At 40.3% G+C, this 19,014-nt stretch overlaps 1 protein-coding gene across 1 annotated transcript in view; it reads left to right on the top strand.

The window, feature by feature from the left end:
- LOC118895306 (translation initiation factor IF-2-like) overlaps positions 1 to 19,014 on the top strand; it is a 196,943-nt gene that overhangs the window by 35,429 nt on the left and 142,500 nt on the right. The window lies entirely within an intron of this gene.

Below are 19,014 nucleotides of genomic sequence, written 5' to 3'. Positions count from 1 at the left end.
GTTATGGCATCCCTAGCAGACTAATAAAGGGGTGTAATCATGACAAAAGGGTTGAGAAACACCAATGTAGAATAACTTACTCTATTTTATGTTCTTTTAAATTCACATCTATTTCTTTCCAGTTCTCGATGTTATTAAAAAATTGCACAATTGGTTTTCAATTTTATAATCTTATTAATAAGTACCTTCCACACCAATATCTAATTTGAACCTCAAAATTGCTCCATGCGGTGCTTTGGCATTCAGATTCCTATCTTATAGATGCACGTTGTTCCTGTTGCCTAGAAAGACACTTCCCTGCCTCCCTACGTACCACCTCTTTTCTCTGCTAAACTCTTTCAGGACCTAGCTTTCCCTGACCTGCTAACCTTATTAGTACTATTTCCCCACCATGGTGCCAGCCACCTGAACTGTGTTGCCTGTTTGTTGTCTGTTTCCTTTACCAGACTGGCAGCCCTGTGAATGGGAACTCTGTCTCTCATCACTGAATTTCCAACATCCAGCAGAGTGCCAGGATGTTTTGTTTATGGATGTATCAGATCATATAGCTAATAATTTGAACTTAGTTTTTTTAACATCTAAATTCAGCTCTTTCTCAACGATACCATGCTGCTTCTCTAATAATTCATCTGAATTATTTGTCATAATGGGTGTGGTTTTGTCTCTTAAGTACGAAAGAATACTAGTGGGGTCTGCTCTGCATGTACTGTAGGTCCCTTTCATATTCTGCCAGTGTGGCATATATGTGTGCATGCATGTATGTATGTGTGTGTGTGTGTGTATGTGTGTGTGTATGTGTATAATGGACTCAACTTTGACTTGTTCCCCAGAGGATTTCATGCTACCTACCTCATTGAAAAAGACTCCTATTAGTCCTTTTATAGTTTCCTAGTAACTTCTTATTGGAGATCGTGATACAAACAGATTCCTTCTTCCTTCAGCAGTTGCTTGAGATGGGTATTGGACGATGTTTATGATACAACATGAAGCTAACCAAAGTAAATCCAAATTATATGTACAACACAATTGTAATTGTTTCATTCCTTCTTTTCATGTACAACCTGCAAGTGGTGGGCTAGGTCCTGGGATATAAAGTTGACTAAGGGCGGCCTCTCTTCTCATGGAGCATGCAGTTTGTTCACGACTGGTCATGAAAACAGATGAATTCTGCAGGGTCAGATGAATTCAGCAGGTTTAGTGCTACAGCAGAGACAGGGAGAGGATGCTGTGAGGCCTGACGAGCCCAGCAGATGCTCTTCCTGGAGATGTTTTGGGAGGACATCATATATGAGCTGGGTTTGAAAGGAGAGTGGGAATTTGCCAGATGAAAAGTGGGAAAGAAATACACAAAGGCACCAACCTATGGAAAGATCTGGTCCAAAGATGAATATGTATGTGGCAAAAAAACTGAAAAAGAATATCCCTAAATAAATAGTTGGTGTTTTAATGGTTGTGGAATTATCAGTAGGTTTCTTTTTCCTTTTTCAGAATTTCCTTTAATATGGTTGCTCTAGTGTTTTCATAACTCAAAATAAAATGAAAGAAAAGCCTGTGATGGTTGTGTCAGAGCATTAGAGTGAATTACTTCATCATTCCCTGTATTTGTACTTAATTTAACATCCAGATTAAAAACCTAGTATTGCCCATTTGACTAAATTGTTATTAGGTTTTTAAGGAGAAGACACAGAACAGGGTACCATTTGGTTTCTTTTTTGCTAAACAGACCCCAAGTTTCCTTTTCCCTTGAGTTTTCATTGTCTGGCTCTCATCTGGGCCGCCACGATAGGCCTGGAGGGGGGTTATTTGCTGAAGTACATGGGGAAAAGGTGTCTTTTAGCCTGGTTGGCAGAGAGAGTTTACCCCGGATGCAATTAATGGAATGCATTCAACCAAGAAGGTGAGACAGCAGGGTGGCTGGGAGGGACCTGGGAGAGACTGGGTTATTTTAGTTACAAGGGAAGAATCCACAGATGGAACTCTCAGAGGCACAGCAGGTCCAGGGAATGGAGCGAAAAAACTGGGCAGGTGAAGTTGGGCTGTTCAGAAAACGAAGTCTGCAGACACTTGGCTGGTGGTAGAAGGCTCCTTTTATGTGAAGTCCAGCGTGTCTTGCCAGGGCAGGGGAAGCCATTTAAAGGCACCATGCTGGCCCAGTCGCCAGGCGCTGGAGGTTTTCCCAAAACAACTTCAGAGCGAGGCTGAATAGACTTTTCAGTGCACTCTGTATACTGAAGGTTACCATCAACTCTAAAGGTCTATATGCAAAGATGTCTCCTTTCTGATTTCATTTTTGGAAGGAAGATTTAAAAAAAAAAGATTTTTAATTATTTCATATTTGAATCATCACACTGTTTTGGTTTCTTTTCCCCCTTTCAGAGGAGGTAGGAATAGACATGGCTTATGGGTTAGATGCTTAAGATTTGGTTTTTTTGTCTAATAATTGTTGATTGCATCTGGGTCCAAACCAAACTTATTTCTCATGTCCCCCTAATAACTTTTTCTTTTAATCTTTCTCTTCCTTAAAATGAAAAAACCGCCACTTTGTGCAATAGCAGATTTGTCTTTTCCCCAGCAACAGAAGGCAAGTGTCGGTTTACCATTTGAACAGTTTAATAATTTGAGTGATCAGAACATGAGCGCTAGAAGAGTGAGATGAGAGGGGGTATAGGAGACAGGATAAGGAAAACTGCAACTCAGAAGCGCTGTTTTCTAATGGCTTATAATTTGTGTTATTAGCTGAGTATTGAATATTTTAAATTTACTTTTCAGAACGATGTTAAAAGAAATGGTGGCAAAAAGAAAACTGGAAGGAATTCTTTTAAAATAGTAGCATTTGCTGGAAATATGATCATGGGTTCTGGCCCATAGAATGCTATATTCTTTTTCAGCAGTGGCTTAAAGAATTCTAAGTTTGATTTCCATAAATCATCTTACATTGTAAGCGACCACATACGCTGGATCAGATATTAAATTGCACCAGATTTTCCCTCGCCTTCAGGACCTGTTGTGGTGTGCGTCTAGAGATCAGATGTCACCTCTGCTTAAGAAGCCCTACATACGTTTTCATTTTTTTTTTTTTTTTTTACAGTGATGTTACACACACGCGTTACTGCATGGGTGATTAAAGAAGTCTTGTTTTGCTTGTCAGATAATCTCTGATTATAAACTAAAGAGTGGCTCCCACTTTTATGGAACCTCCTTTGAACTGGAATATGCTGTGGTAGCTGGTGGTAGTTTGCCAACTCATTAGTAAGGTCAGTTTTCTAGAAGATATAGTTACAAAATAAAGGCCCCTCTCTCATCAACAGAGAGTTTCAGTGGCAAAGTCAAGGTGACAAGACTTAAAATATTTATTGCCTTTAAAGGCATCCACCCTTTTGTGACCAGCAACCAGGGCACCAGACCTTTATTAACGAAGACAAATGATATGTTTAGAGCAGCGATGCCCTTCTCTCTAAAAACAAAATTCCGAAAATTTCTCATTTCTCAGGCTATATTAGATCTGTACACTTATTTTCTCTTGCCCCAATTATCTAGTTACCATAGATCAAATTAAACACCTATGTGACATCTTCTGTTCAAATTCTTTCATATCAACGCCACTGTATACTTAGTACTATTTTGCCTAAGACCCACCTGGATGGTGTATGGAGAGTGTATCAAGTATAGTTTTATTTTTAATGATCTGAGCACCTGTACAGCATGACTGCCAGAAACTCAAAGATCTCCTTGAGGTAGAATGCTCAGGTAAAAAGGCTAATTAATTTTCTGACCAAAATATTTTTTGTTTCCTGCCTCTATTCATTCAACTATAGGAGGTACATATTTAATATTTAAGTTAATTAATATTTGTGGTTGATAATGGTGACATCATGAAAAGTTAAATCATGTATTTATTGAAAGCATCAGTATAAGAGATGTAGCCAGACACAAAGAGTCAATAAATGCTCTGAAGTCGTAAAGGAAAATTATCATTGTAGGCTAGAGTGGTGAGGAGCGACTTTGGGCAGACTATGGGGATTTTTGTTCATTTATTCAATAAGTGGTGCTGGGAAAACTGGACAGCTACATGTAAAAGAATGAGAACACTCCCTAACACCATAAACAAAAATAAACTAAAAATGGATTAAAGACCTAAATGTAAGATCGGACACTATAAAACTCCTAGAGGAAAACAAGAGCAGAACACTCTTTGACATAAATTGCAGCAATATTTTTTGGAGCCGCCTCCCAAAGTAAAGGGAGTAAAAGTACAAATAAACAAATGGGACCTAAACAAACTTAAAAGCTTTTGCACAGCAAAGGAAACCATTGACAAAATGAAAAGACAACCTACTGAATGGGAAAAATTATTTGCAAATGATATGACCCATAGGGGTTAATATCCAACATATATAAATAGCTTATACAACTCAACATCAAAAAAAAAACAACCCGATTAAACTAACACAACATGGTAAATTAACTATACTTCAATTAAAAAAAAAAGGCCCCTCCCCCCCAGAAAAACCAAACAGCCTGATTAAAAATGGACAGAAGACCTGAATAGACATTTTTCCAAAAAGGAAATGCAGATGGCCAGCAGGCACATGAAAAGAGGCCCAATATCGCTAATCATCAGGGAAATGCAAATTAAAACCACAAGTTATCACCTCACACCTGTCAGATGGTTATCAGCAAAAAGAACACAAATAACAAATGTTGGCAAGAATGTGGAGTAAAGGGAACCCTTGTACATTGTTGGTGGGAATGTAAATTGGTGCAGCCACTGTGGAAGACAGTAGTAGGGAGGTTTCTCAAAAAATTAAAAGTAGAACTACCATATGACCCAGCAATTCCACTCCTGGGCATATATCAGAAAGAAACAAAAACACTAATTCGAAAAGATACACGCACAGCAATGTTCACAGCAGCATTATTTACAATTGCCAAGATATGGAAGCAGCCTGAGTGTACATCAGCAGGTATACACACACACATACACATGCAATGGAATACTACTCAGCCACAAAAAAGAACAAAATGTTGCCATTTGCAGCAACATGGATGGACTTGGAGGACATTATGCCACGTGAAATAAGTCAGAGGAAGACAAATACTGTATGATATCACTTATGTGTGGAATCTAAAAAAATATAACAAGCTAGTGGATATAACAAAAGAGAAGTGAACTCACAGATATAGAGAACAAACTAGTGGTCAAGAGTTGTGGAAGGTGGGAGGCACAAACAATTGGGCGTAAGATAGACTCAAGGATTTATTGTACAACACAGGAAATATAGCAATATTTTCTAATAACTGTAAATGGAAAGTAACCTTTAAAAATTGTATAAAAATAGAAAAAGGTTTATTGAGATCTTACTAAGTTCTTGGAATCTCTCTAGGTATTGGGCATACAGCAGTGGACAAGACTTACCAGTTCTCTGCTTTTAAAGTGCTTATGTTCTGGTGGGAGAACAAGACAGTAAACAAAAAAGTCTATTTAACAAGAAATATTTGATAATGGTTTTGCAGAACTTTAATATAGGGTGGTATGATAGAGTACCTTGGGAGATTAGATTGTTGGTCAACATAGGCTGCTTGGAAGTGGTGATGTTTTAACTGAGACTTGAATGACAAGAAGGAAGCAGCCACGCGACATTTGGGCCCTCCAGGCAGAGGGGTAGCCGGTGCCCAGGCCCCAAGGCAGGAAGGAGCTTGGTATGTTTGAGGAACAAGAAGATGAGATCAGGAGGGTTGGTAGGGATCCCAGATCATATGGACCTGTGGGGTTTTTGATAAGTTTGGATGAAATGCTAATTGCAATGGTAAACAATGGGAGGCCTTAAAGCAGGGCCATGAGCTGGTTTCTGTTGTAGAATTTCATTATGGACACTGTGTGAAGAATGTATTTAAGGAAGGCAAGAGCAGAAGCAGAGGTGCTAAATAGGGGGCGACTATAGAAGTCCAAGTGAGGGATTATGGTGTCTTCTACAGGAGGGTGGTAGGGGGCATGGGGTGAAGTGGATAGATTTGGCATGTGTTTTGGGTGTAGAGCCTGCAGCATCTGCTTATGGATTTGAAGTGGGATGTCAGGATGTTATATATTTTATATATAAAATAGATAAACAACACGGACCTACTGTATAGCATGGGGAACTATACTCAATATTTTGTAATAGCCTATATGGGAAAAGAATATGAAAAAGAATATATATATATGTATATATATATATTCAGTGGATAACTGAATCACTTTGCTCTACACCTGAAACTAACACAACATTATAAATCAACTATATGAGAATTTTAAAAAAATGAAATGGGATATGAGGAAATTAGAAATCAAAGATGACTTCTAGGTTTCTGGCTTAAGCAACTGGGTAAATGGTGGCGAACTTTGAAGAAAGGATGGAATTTAGAGAAAAGGAGCCAAGAGTTTCAGATACAGAGGTAGGAATAGATAGGGCTTAGGGGGTAGGCTTTTAAGATTTGGTAAAAACCAAAAGATTTTTTTCCCAGTGCTTCCAAGAACAGAGACATCACATTCTATTCAATAAATTTGAAGAAAAGAGAAAAACCATTATAAATGTATCGTTATTTTCTACATGCTGGCCTGTCAGCAGAAGTGGAACAGGAAGTTTGGGAAAAAGAAAAAAGAGTGGAAAATAGAAACAAGAGCAATAAGCAAGTCAGAGAAAGACACAGAGATGGAAAGATACAGAAAGAAAATTTACAGACAAAAGAGACAGACGCTCAAAATTAGAGACACAAAGGACACACATTCCCACACAGATTCTGCATTCTCCTGCTTTCTACCCTTAGAGCCAAAGACAGATCTGGAGGCTTGTAAGGAGGTCACAACATTTTTTCTTTCTTGTAATTGACTGTGGAAGTGACACCAAGACACCAACCAAAAGCAAATGAGACCAAATTGTTTTCAAAAGTAGGAAATTGCCTTGATTCCATTCTTTGTTATTAGAAAGGATCTTGTACCCTGAAATGTTTCCAGGATGAAAATGTTTTTTGCAGTTTGTTATTAGCTAAGCAGCAGGTTGAATATGACCTGAAAAATAAATCAGTAGCAATGCACAATTATTCTTTTTGTAAAGAAAAGAGGCTCCCAGAAGGAGTTCTTCCTCCTTAGTGGAAAAAGTGAGAAATTAACCATCAATTAACAGGTTAAGCTGAGCTGCGGGAATAAACTCATAAACAAATACACAGTAAACACATGCATACATTCCATACCATGCCATACCATACCCTAAACCCACCTACATTTCTTGACGTAATAAATAGGCTCCATTTGGAATAGAAAAACAATTTGAGATTTTTTTTGTTTGATTATTGTAAGTAGGATCTATAGCCTTCCTAGACTCATTGTTAATTTTCTTAAAAATTGGATATTGGTTAAAAATGTGTTTACTAGAAATCTATAAGGACCTACAAATGAATCAATTCAACAAGGAGATAAGAGGAACAGGGATTTTAGATAAATGTGTAATTAGAAGACCAAGAAACATGCTAGGTATACTGTAAAAGGAGGTATGTTATTGGGACCTCCAGTCTGCTTCACCCCAAAAGACCAGTGAAATTATTACAGATAATAAAAGTAATTGAGAGAGTTTAAAAGCCATGGAACTACCTTGGGCTGAGGATTTTTCTTTTTATCCATCCCCTTTCCTTCCCTCCATCTTTCCTTTTTCTTTTCTTTTGAATTATTAATATTTTCTTAAGAGACATGAAAGAACACTCAGTTAAGACATTATACTTGGGTTCTGTTATTTATGATGATGTCCTAGTATCTTTTTGAAAAAACTGGACTCGATTTCTAAAATTTACTTTGACATTTGAAAATAATACTCACTATGAAATCTGCATTTATCTTCTTGTCCCAGCTTCTTGCCTTTTAGGTTTTTTATGATGGTGTTCATAATATTGTTATCATCAGGGTCAGCTCTGCCCAGCTCCAGGATAGAATGAGGCCACGGGCACTGAGAAATGTCTGATGAAATGACTGGGGATGTGTTGTGATTTAGAAAGACAGATAAATTATCACCACCCTTTCTTAGTGAATGATATTAAATATCTGCCCCAAGAGGAGTTGTTTCTGAATGGCCATTCAGGACAGAGAGGTAAACCGGAAAATAGTCTGGTTAGTATGGAAAGATTCATGCAGGGGTCAGTACCATGTGAATTTTCCTTGGCCGTTTCAAGGTGAATTTTGATCATTACACAAAATTTCATCAAAAGTTAGGTAAATGAATTACGTAGGAAACAGTTTTAAATATTAAAAGAGAGACATTTTGACTTGGATTACCACTTAAGCCACGTGAAAAATCTCTTGGGGCATAGCCTTCACTGCAGGCAGTGTGATTGTCACATAGCTTCACAGTGTGGTTTTATGCGTGAGTGCGGGTAGGGTAGGTCTGAGTGGAGCGGCGCTTGGCCAAGAAGAAATCCTACTTCCTGACATATCTTTTCTACAAACATTCTTATCCAGGTGACAGAGATTAGATTTCAGGAGGCACCGTTAGAGGAAAAGGTGAGTGTAGAAAGGGAGAGTCTGAGGGATGTGTGTTGCCCATCACTAAATATTTCCCTCCCGTTTCATACCCTCAACCAGGAGTCCTTAAAAAATAGTAGTAGAATCTCTCACGTTTATTTATGTGGCTCTCTCAGAAACCATAAAGTCTCCGCTTTTTATTTTCAAGTGGGAATTACTGCAAGTCTGTGTTTGGCTGACAGTCCTATCAGCTCTACAGGGCGGTGGTTGGGAGGGTGCCCGGGGCTCGGAGCCAAGGATTCTTGTGGAAGTTCTCCTGCTAAACAGCTGTGTGGCTCCAGGAAAGTCTCTGCCCTGCTGGGCACCAAAGTCTTCATCGTACTCAGGGGACAACCTTTTCCTGTAATGGACCAGAAAGTAAATATTTCAGGCTTCCCAGGCCACATGTGGTCTCCGTTGAGTATTCTACTTTGGTTTCATTTGTTTGTTATAACCCTTGAAAAATATAAAAACCATTCTTAGCTCCCGGCCCACACATAAGCAGGTTGTGGGCTGACTTTGGCTCCCTTGCCTTAGTTTGCCCACCCCAATCTACTGATATACCAATATATAATAGAAAAGGACGGGGGGAAAGTCAAAAGGAGGAGTTTGAACCGCCAGTTTTGAGATGTGAGACTCTGAGGAACACCAGGCTAGAGAGGAGATTCTGGAGGCAAGGGTTTTTGTTTGCTTGTTTGCTTTTTGTTTTATTTTAAATATTATGTATTTATTCATGATACAGTTTCCGTTTTGTAATTTTCTCTGTTTTAAATTTGATTTCACTCCTAAGTCCTATTCTTCAACTTTCCAAGCATATCGCTGTTTACCCTTTGTAGCACGCTGCAGATTTCTTATTGCATACAAATTGCCCAGGGAAGCAAACTAGTTAGAGGAATGGCTTTCTTTGCAGATGGAGATGTGACCTTTCACTTACTAAAAGGAAGCAGACATTTTATTGCCCCTGGAGGCCTAAGCAAAGAAATAAGTATTAAACAGGCCTGACCCCAGCTGCTCTGAATTTTGGGAGGGAGTGGCTGGGAGGGAGCAGGGGATGGCAGTGGGGGTGGGAATGAATGTTAAGAAATACCCGAGTCCTTCCTTTCTGACAGAGTTGCAGCCTGTTGCTCACGCTTAACCAACAGTCCAAAGTTCCATTTAAAGAGACCCCTGGGCTTCCCTGGTGGCGCAGTGGTTGAGAGTCTGCCTGCCAATGCAGGGGACACGGGTTCGAGCCCTGGTCTGGGAGGATCCCACATGCCGTGGAGCAACTAGGCCCGTGAGCCACAATTGCTGAGCCTGCGCGTCTGGAGCCTGTGCTCCGCAACGAGAGGCCGCGATAGTGAGAGGCCCGCGCACCGCGATGAAGAGTGGCCCCCGCTTTCCGCAACTGGAGAAAGCCCTCGCACAGAAACGAAGACCCAACACAGCCAAAAATAAAAAAATTTAAAAAAATTTAAAAAAAATAAAAAAAATAGAGACCCCTTAGCCCGTACTGGGATGTGCTGGCGTTTTCGTTTCCCGGAGGACAAGACCCAGAAGTGGGCTCTCTGGACCGTGCGCCCCAAACTCCCCCACTTTCCCTCCACCTCTTCCCCCACCCGTACACCCCAATCCAGCGCCCACTCCTGTTTCCTCCTCTTCTCTGCTCCTCTTGTCTGATTTCCATGGTGGTCAGGAGCTGTCCAGCCATATCACTCTCCCAGCAAGGCCCAGTGAGTTTCTTCCAACTTTCTGCACTGTTGCTGTTGGTGGTACAGTTAGTGAGTTGGCCCAGCCTCCATTAATGCCATGGGGTCTGATGATGACCTTGGGGTCTGATGATGGCCTTGGGGTTTTGACTCCAGAACCACTGTGAACACTTTTTTCAGGCAGGCACATTTGAAAAAGAAGCCTGCGCTCCACTTTTTCACCTTCTGTTCTCTCCTCCACCTCAGTAATTTGGTAATCGTTCCCCCTACTCCACAAAAATGCACTCTGCCTTTTTTTTTTTCTTTCGGAAGGATGATAGTGATTTGGGCATTGATACATAGAATGGATGGACGCCTTTTCAGTCCTTCTCTAACTGAACATGTTTGTTACAGAGACATTGTTGGCCATTGACGCTTTGAGATGCCTTCTTACCAGGTTTATTGGATTCTTCTCATGCTTCTCTGCTCCTTCTCCCGTGGTCTCCTTTCTGGGCTCACACTCTGCCCACCACTTGAATGTGGCAGTTTCCCTTCCCCAGGTGCTTTCCAAAACCCTCTTCTCCTACGTGCTTTCTTGAGCTGATTTCGTTCATTCTTGAGGCATTGCTCTGCCGAATGTGCATCTTCGTCCCAGCCTTTCCTCCTAAACCTCATGCTCCTTTATCCAGATGCCTTCTTGGACATCACTAGTTAGATTCCCCATGGGCATCACAAAATTCAGTCTGTGCAAAACTAACGTCAGCACCTTCTCTCCCAAACCCAAAGCTCTTCTTTTGTTCCCTGTCTCACCCAAGCCAGAAGTACGAACATCTTCCTAGACCTCGACATTTCTCCTTTGTCCGTTCCCTTCCCCTTCCAGTCACTTAGTAAGCTCTGCTGATTTTATCCCATCACTGCCTCTCCTCTGTATCCCTCCTTCTCTGATACCACATCACTAATTCAGGCCCTCATCACCTCTCTCTGCCATCTTTTTCTCCAGTTTTGTCCTCCATAAATCCATCCTTCCCTCTGTAGCCATATCTAAAATTCACACCTGTTATCATGTCACACTCCTTAAAATTCTTCAGTGGCAACCCATCATCTACAGAATAAAGCCCAACTCCTTAGATCTGGCACCTCTACCTCTCCAGACCTGTTTCCTGACATTCTTTGTCCTTTGCTGCCTAGTAATACCACCTTCTCAGAGTTCAGGGAGCTCTATACTATTTCATGTTTCCATACTTTTTCTTGTGCTGTTCCTTTTCCTTCTTATAAATTTATTTATTTTATTTTATTTATTTATTTTTTTGGCTGCGTTGGGTTTTGTTGCTGCGTGTGGGCTTTCTCTAGTTGCGGCAAGCAGGGGTTACTTTCGTTGCGGTGTGCATGCTTTTCATTGCGGTGGCTTGTCTTGTTGCGGAACACGGGCTCTAGGTATGCAGGCTTCGGTAGTTGTGGCGTGCAGGCTCCGTAGTTGTGGCTCTTGGGCTCTAGAGCGCAGGCTCAGTAGTTGTGGCGCACAGGCTTAGTTGCTCTGCGGCATGTGGGATCTTCCCGGACCAGGGATTGAACGTGTGTCCGCTGCATTGCAGGCGGATTCTTAACCACTGTGCACAGGAGAAGTCCCAACTGTTCCTTTTCATGGACTTCAGCTCATATTTGATCCCACACATTGTGCATCCCGCTCTTACCACTATTATTGAAGTTATTTGTTGGTATCTATGTCTTACTCATGGACTGTGCACTCTTCCAAGACAGAGGAATCTTGTTTGTTCCTCATTGAATCCAGAGCCTCCCTCTCAATTAACACTTATGATAACCCCATGCAGTTGACATTATTATACCCATTCTATGGATGAGGAAACTAAAGCTCAAAAGAAGCTAAATAAACATCTTGCTCAATGTCACATAGCTGTGTAGCAGGAGAGCTGGGATTTTGTTAGTATTTACACATGCTAGTTATGCATCCAGAGTGAAACAAATAACCTGAAGTCGTAAATTTAAGAAATATTCACTTTACTAGAATTTACCTGTGATTTTTGAGGCAGTAGAAAGAACAATGGAGTGCGGGGGGAGGGGGAATAGGATGAAGGCAGTCAAAAGGTACCAACTGCCAGTTATAAGATAAGTACTAGGGATAGAGTATACAACCTGATAAATATAACACTGCTGTATGTTATATATGAAAGTTAAGAGAGTAAATCCCACGAGTTCTTAACATACGGAAAAAAATACTTCTTTTATTTCTTTCATGTTGTATCTATGTGAGATGATGGATGTTCACTACACTTATTGTGGTGATCATTTCATGACGTGTGTAAGTCAGAGCTTTATGCTGCGTACCTTAGACTTATACAGTGCTGTATGTCAATTATAGCTCAATAAAACTGGAAGGAAAAAAAGAACAATGGGTTTGGTATCAGAGGCCTAGTTTGAAGTATTGTTTTAGGCATTTCTAGCCAAACTGATTCATGCCAAGTTACTTCCTCCCCCTGAGCCTTTATTCAAACCATATCCAGCATGTGGGAGTGCTTTGTAAGGGTTATGCAAATAGGACTTGTAACTTAGTTTTTCATTTGAGTTTACACGTGTGGGTACACCTCAGAGACCAAATTCTGGCAAATTATGTTCGTTTTTTTGTGGTATTAGAGATATTTTCCTTTAGTTTTGAGGAGTAAATGAGTTAATCCTTAGTATCACCAGTAAAGTACAACATTTAGAATGCCCTACAAAACTCTGGGAGTACAAATGTACATGTCTTGAAGAGTGTATACCTTCGCTCCAAAGTAGGATTTCAAATGCCAGCTAAATTGGGTCGCTTTCTAAGTGAAAGGAGCTTGTATTGCTCCGGACACAGGGCTGCTTATCCTTCCTTTTGTTAAGCTGTAAACACCATGCTTCCCTCTCCCGCACTGCTCTGTTGTTGCTTTTGTTACCTGAGGGTTCACTCTGCAGACTTTTTTTTCCTGAGCCCTATCACTTTTCTTGATAGAACGTCTACTGTTAAGTTGCCGCCTATGGGCACTACTTCCTGTAGGGAGCCTAGCTAGTGTGTACAGGAGTCATTCAGACAAAGTGGTTTTGGTGAGGGTATTATAGGGTTTTATGGTCTGCAACACTGGATTCCCAGTCGAATTGCTGCAGGTGTCTGCTTCTAAAGGAGGAGGATTTATTTCATGGGTTGATATCATTAATTTATATAAAAAGTTCTCAATGAGGCGTTTTACCTTTCCTGTATGTCTTCACCTTAAATTTTCCTTTTAAAATAGTTTCATTTATTTAACAGAAGTATATTGAAGGGCATCTACGTGCCAGAAACTACTCCCGGTGAGGGGATAGAGACCAAGAGAGAGACATATTCTGCCTTCCTTGAGTTTATGGCATAATCTGAAAGGTAAACTTTAAATCAGTAGTTGTACTTAGGTGTGATGAATATAGTGAAAGGGGAAATGCAGGGTTTAGAGGACTGTAATGGACTGCAGTGGGTTTGTCTACCTGGCAGCCCTTTTCTAGGAATCACCTCTTATACCCAACCATCTACATGGTTATTACAAGTTGAACCAATGCTGGGAGTCACAGTTGATTGGTTCAAAGGTGAGCACCTGTCACACTGGGCCAGTAACTATTCTTCCCCAGGAATGTTGGAAGATGGAACAGAGACAGAAAGGCCAAGGAATTTCTGGGTGTCTAAACAGGAATGTGAAAGCATGGGAGCCTTTAAGGTCACCATAAGGCCTGGATGAGGGAAGGAAGCCACAGGAAGAGAATGGGAAGAAATGAACCTGATGCTCAGAGGTTGGGTACCAGAGATGGAGAGAAAGTTCTCGCAATGTTTGGGTTTCTGGCTAGAGTTCTCCATGAGAGTCTTTACAATAAGTATCACTTCTTTACTTAAGGTAGTTTGGGTTGAATTTCTGTTGGATGACACCAGAGCAGTCTTTTGTGATACAGACGTGTATAACATGGGGACCTAACCCAAATCAAGGAATCAGGGAAAGCCACTTACAACATATTTTTACACAGTGTTGTAGTTGTTGGTTAGATTCCCAGGATAACCTACACATGATGATCTAACCCATAGTGTAGCTGGACTTGAATACTGTTTCCCCTTTGAATGGATTCATTCATTCATATTGAAGGCCTGCTGTGTCCCAGGGATTATATACCAGGACCTGGGAAAGTAAAGTGATTACAATGACCTGGGCTTTGGAGGAGGTCTTTACTTGCTCTTTACTAAGCCACTTGCTGACATTGTCCCGTGTACTGTTACTTCCTCCTAGGTTTTGGTTACATTATGGCTTAAGTAGACTTTGGTGGGCTAGTCAGGGAAACTGACTTCCATATGACATTGTTTCTATGGTAAATGCATTTCCTAGTTGGTGGGAAGGAGAATTTCTGCCCTTTCGCTATAACAGTTCATTAATGCAACAAATATTTTTTGAATACCTTCTACGTGTCGGGCGCTGCTCCAAGCTTTGGCAGCAGTGATGAAAGATATGGAAAAGGCTCTGCTATCACAGAGCTTAAATTTTAGGGTGGGGAGATGGGCAATAAACAGTGAACAAATAAATGAACAGATAATTTAGTTAGTGATACGCACCATGAAGAAAAGTGAAAGAGGATGTGGTGGAAGAAGGTGACCAGGGTGGGGTGGAGAGTGATTTTGGGTCAGGAAAGGCATCACTACAGAGGGAAGTTTTCAGGTGAGAGGCACCTGACCCAGGGAAAGAAGGGAACATGATGCCTGCAGGAACTCGCCCCTCCATGCCACCAGCTGTGAGATGGAGAGCACTTGTCAGTCTTGGGCCCTGAGGAACAGTTTCTTTGCTTGTGGAAGTCAGTGGGGTATAGACATGGACTGTCCCAGTGCCGTGACCACTAGCCACAAGTGGCTCTTGAGCACTAAACGTGGCTAGTCCAAACCAAAATGTTCCATAAGTGTAAAATATACACCAGACTTACAAAGACTTTGAATGAAAAAAAGAATGTAAACATTTCCAATATTTTTTTATATTGATTACACAATGAATTGATAATATTTTGACATATTGGGTATATAAAATATGTGATTAAAATAAATCTCACTGATTTCTTTTTACCTTTTTTAATGAGACTACTAGAAGATTAAAAATTGCATCTGTGTATAAATGAACTTATTTATAAAACAGAAATAGACCCACAGACAGAGAAAACAAACTTATGGTTACCAAAGGGGACGGGGTGGGGGAGGGATAAATTAGGAGGTTGGGATTAACATATACACCCTACTATATATAAAATGGATAACCAACAAGGAACTACTGTATAGCACAGGGAACTATACTCAGTATTTTGTAATAACCTATAAGAGAAAAGAATCTGAAAAAGAATATGTGTCTCTATATATAACTGAATCACTGTGCTGTACGCCTGAAACTAACACAGCATTGTAAATCAACTATACTTCAATAAAAATATGTAAAATAAAAAAATAAATAAAAAAGGAAGTAGAGGGCTTCCCTGGTGGCGCAGTAGTTGAGAGTCTGCCTGCCAATGCAGGGGACACGGGTTCGAGTCCTGGTCTGGGAAGATCCCACATGCCGCGGAGCGGCTGGGCCCGTGAGCCACAACTACTGAGCCTGCGCGTCTGGAGCCTGTTCTCCGCAACAAGAGAGGCCGCGATGGTGAGAGGCCCGCGCACCGCGATGAAGAGTGGCCCCCGCTTGCCGCAACTAGAGGAAGCCCTCGCACAGAAACGAAGACCCAACACAGCCAAAAATAAATAACTAAATAAAATTAAAAAATTTAAAAAAAAAAGGAAGTAGATCCAAATATTTTTTTAAAAAATGCATCTGTGGCTTGTGTTATGCTTCCGGTGGACAACACTGGTGTAGATGAATTAGCCAGTGCTTTGGACTCAGACTGATGGGGGTTTGAGTACTTAAGGATTTTGTTGTAGTTTCTGTGTTTGTTTTACTATGGACAATTTATTTGATTCTCTTCAGTCCTTTTTCATCTATCAAATGGGGCAAATACTACCTTGTGGGGTTGTTTTGAGGGCTAAATCAGCTTTGGTAGAGTGTCTACTGTGTATTAGGCACTGGGAAATCCTGCTAGCCTCTGATTTATAAATGTTGGTTCCTTCCCTAACTTTCTGATGTGACATAAGTTAGTCATACCTGCCTGTGGGTATTTGGGAATATGTTTGGAACTCAGAGTGACTGTGTTGAGAAATTGCTATGCATGTTCATGACAGTATTTTAATTTGCATTTTTGTCTTATTCTTTTCACATGAGGTTTCTGAGGTCTTTATCATATGATGAAAATAATTATTCCCATTTTACAAGTAAAGAGATTACATTATATCCAGAGCGGCCCTCTGGAGTTCCTTAGGCACATAGAGACTGGACTCATGTTTCCTGCACCCAGGCCAACTTCCCTTCCCTTCCCTTCCCTTAAATGCTCTTGTCTTTCTCCACAAGGTAGGTGAGTTCTTCCACTGGAAGCCGTGAATAGGAATTCCATGCCAAATCGATGCCTTATCTTCTGAATGTTTTTTTTTTTTTTTTTAAATTCACGTTCTTTTTTATTTATTTATTTATTTATGTATTTTATGACTGTGTTGGGTCTTCGTTTCTATGCGAGGGCTTTCTCTAGTTGCGGCAAGTGGGGACCACTCTTCATCGCGGTGCACGGGCCTCTCACCATCGCGGCCTCTCGTGTTTCGGAGCACAGGCTCCAGACGCGCAGGCTCAGTAATTGTGGCTCACAGGCTCAGTTGCTCCGTGGCATGTGGGATCTTCCCAGACCAGGGCTCGAACCTGTGTCCCCTGCATTGGCAGGCAGATTCCCAACCACTGCGCCACCAGGGAAGCCCCTGAATGTTTTTGATACTCTTGTTCTACAAAAGTGACAATATCAGAATCCTGAAGACCTTGTTTATGCTTCAAGAGGGTAGGTAACCAGAGGCCCTTCTGGCCTAATGCCATTTTAGATAATGATTGGTTAGAAGAAAATGCTGGTGCCTTTTTTTCTTTTTTCTGGCAGAAACACAAAGGTCTTTCCTTCCCTGTCAGTAATGTATGCACCATGGCTGGCAGTTTCTAGGTTTCAGATTGGGACACCCAGTCATGATAATTTGGTTTGAATTAAGGACACCTTGAAATGATATCATTTGGAGGACTGAATTTGGCTCTTTGTTAAGATGGTCACCAGGAGTTGATTGCATAGCATAGAAAGGTTTGCTTAAATTTTAGTTCAATTCAAGTAACAGTTATTGAGTTCAAGGTTGGAAAAATAGTTTGCTGTTTTATTAAATGTCTGAGAGATTTTAAAATTGTATTTGAAGGAAACTGTTTGAAATGCAATAAAAGCTGGGTTGGTTTACATATACCTTTTCTTCCAGTAATTGCTTGTTTCTTTTGAATCCTTGTGTCACAAAGAGCTTTCTCCTTCTTCCCTAACAAGTCATAATAATGTTTGTGACTCGACTCTATTGGCTACTGCAGTGTTTTAGTTGGAAATGTAGGCATAGGAAAATATGGAAGGAATTTATATAGTGACTTTATGTATATTCGTTTATGTGTATTCCATAACTCCATGTACATTTATCTATATACACTTAACAGAATTATCTACTAGAAATCTTAAAACTTAAATTTCCTGGAATAAAAGAAATATAATCTATTTTGTATACCCACTTATACATCCACCAGAAAAGTGTGAAAGTTACAATTTGTTTGCATCCTTACCACCACTTACTATTAGCAGATAGCTTGATTGTTTTCCTCATTTCATGAATACAAAATGGTATTTCACAGTTGTTTCAATCTGCATTTTCTGATCAGCAGTATGGCTGAGCATTTTTTCTTAGAATTATTGACCTGTTGAACCTTCTCTCTGCGAATTGCCTCATCGTCAGTGTTGTCCATTTTTCAATTCTTACGGTCTTTTTCTTTCTAGTTTCAAGGAAGTATTTATATATTTTGGATCTTACCTCCATCTGTTTGTTGTCTTTTAGCTTTATTTATGTTGTCTTAGGAAGAAGTAAAGCAACTTACCAATTATTCCCTCCTTTATAATTTGTACTGTTTGTTTCATTTTATTTTATGTTATGTTATGTTTTGTTTTGTTTTTTAATTTTCTTGGCCACACCATGCAGCATGTGGGATCTTAGTTCCCCGACCAGGGATTGAACCTGCACCGCTTGCATTGGAAGTGCGGAGTCTTAGCCACTGGACCGCCAGGGAAGTCCCTGTTTGTTTCTTTTTAAAGAAATGACATAAAGTTATATCTGAGTCAAGTAGGATTTCTTAAATAAGACATTAAAATGCGTAGGTAATAAAGAAAAAGATTGATAAATTAGACTACATCAAAATTAAAAACATATTATAGTATATAGTTTAAATCATATAATATGTTCATTCATTCTTTCATTCATTCTAAATACATATTGCCTATAATATGCCAGGAACTCTCCTGGGCTCTGAGGGTATAACTGTGTACAAGAATCCCGGCTCTCCTGCACTTACATTTTAGTGGAAGAAACAGATAATAAACTAAAAATCAAGAACACGTAATTTATCAGTGCTATCAGTACTGCAGTGGAGAAATATCAGTGACTTCCATGGAGAAAAATCAGGGAAAAGGAATAGGGAGTGTTACAATTATAAGTAGAATTATTAGGGAGGCCTCAGTCAGGAGGTGGCATTTAAGCAAAGACCTGAAGAAATTGAGATGGTAGCGTGTGGTTATAATGGAAAAGAATGAACCAAGCCGAGGACAGAGCGTGTGGAAAGGCTCTGAGGTGGGAGTGCGCCTGCCTTGTTCAGGGAACAAGATCAT

Source organism: Balaenoptera musculus, chromosome 5, assembly GCF_009873245.2.
Source record: "Balaenoptera musculus isolate JJ_BM4_2016_0621 chromosome 5, mBalMus1.pri.v3, whole genome shotgun sequence".
NCBI lineage: Eukaryota > Metazoa > Chordata > Mammalia > Artiodactyla > Balaenopteridae > Balaenoptera > Balaenoptera musculus.
This window is presented reverse-complemented; position numbering and strand designations above follow the sequence as displayed.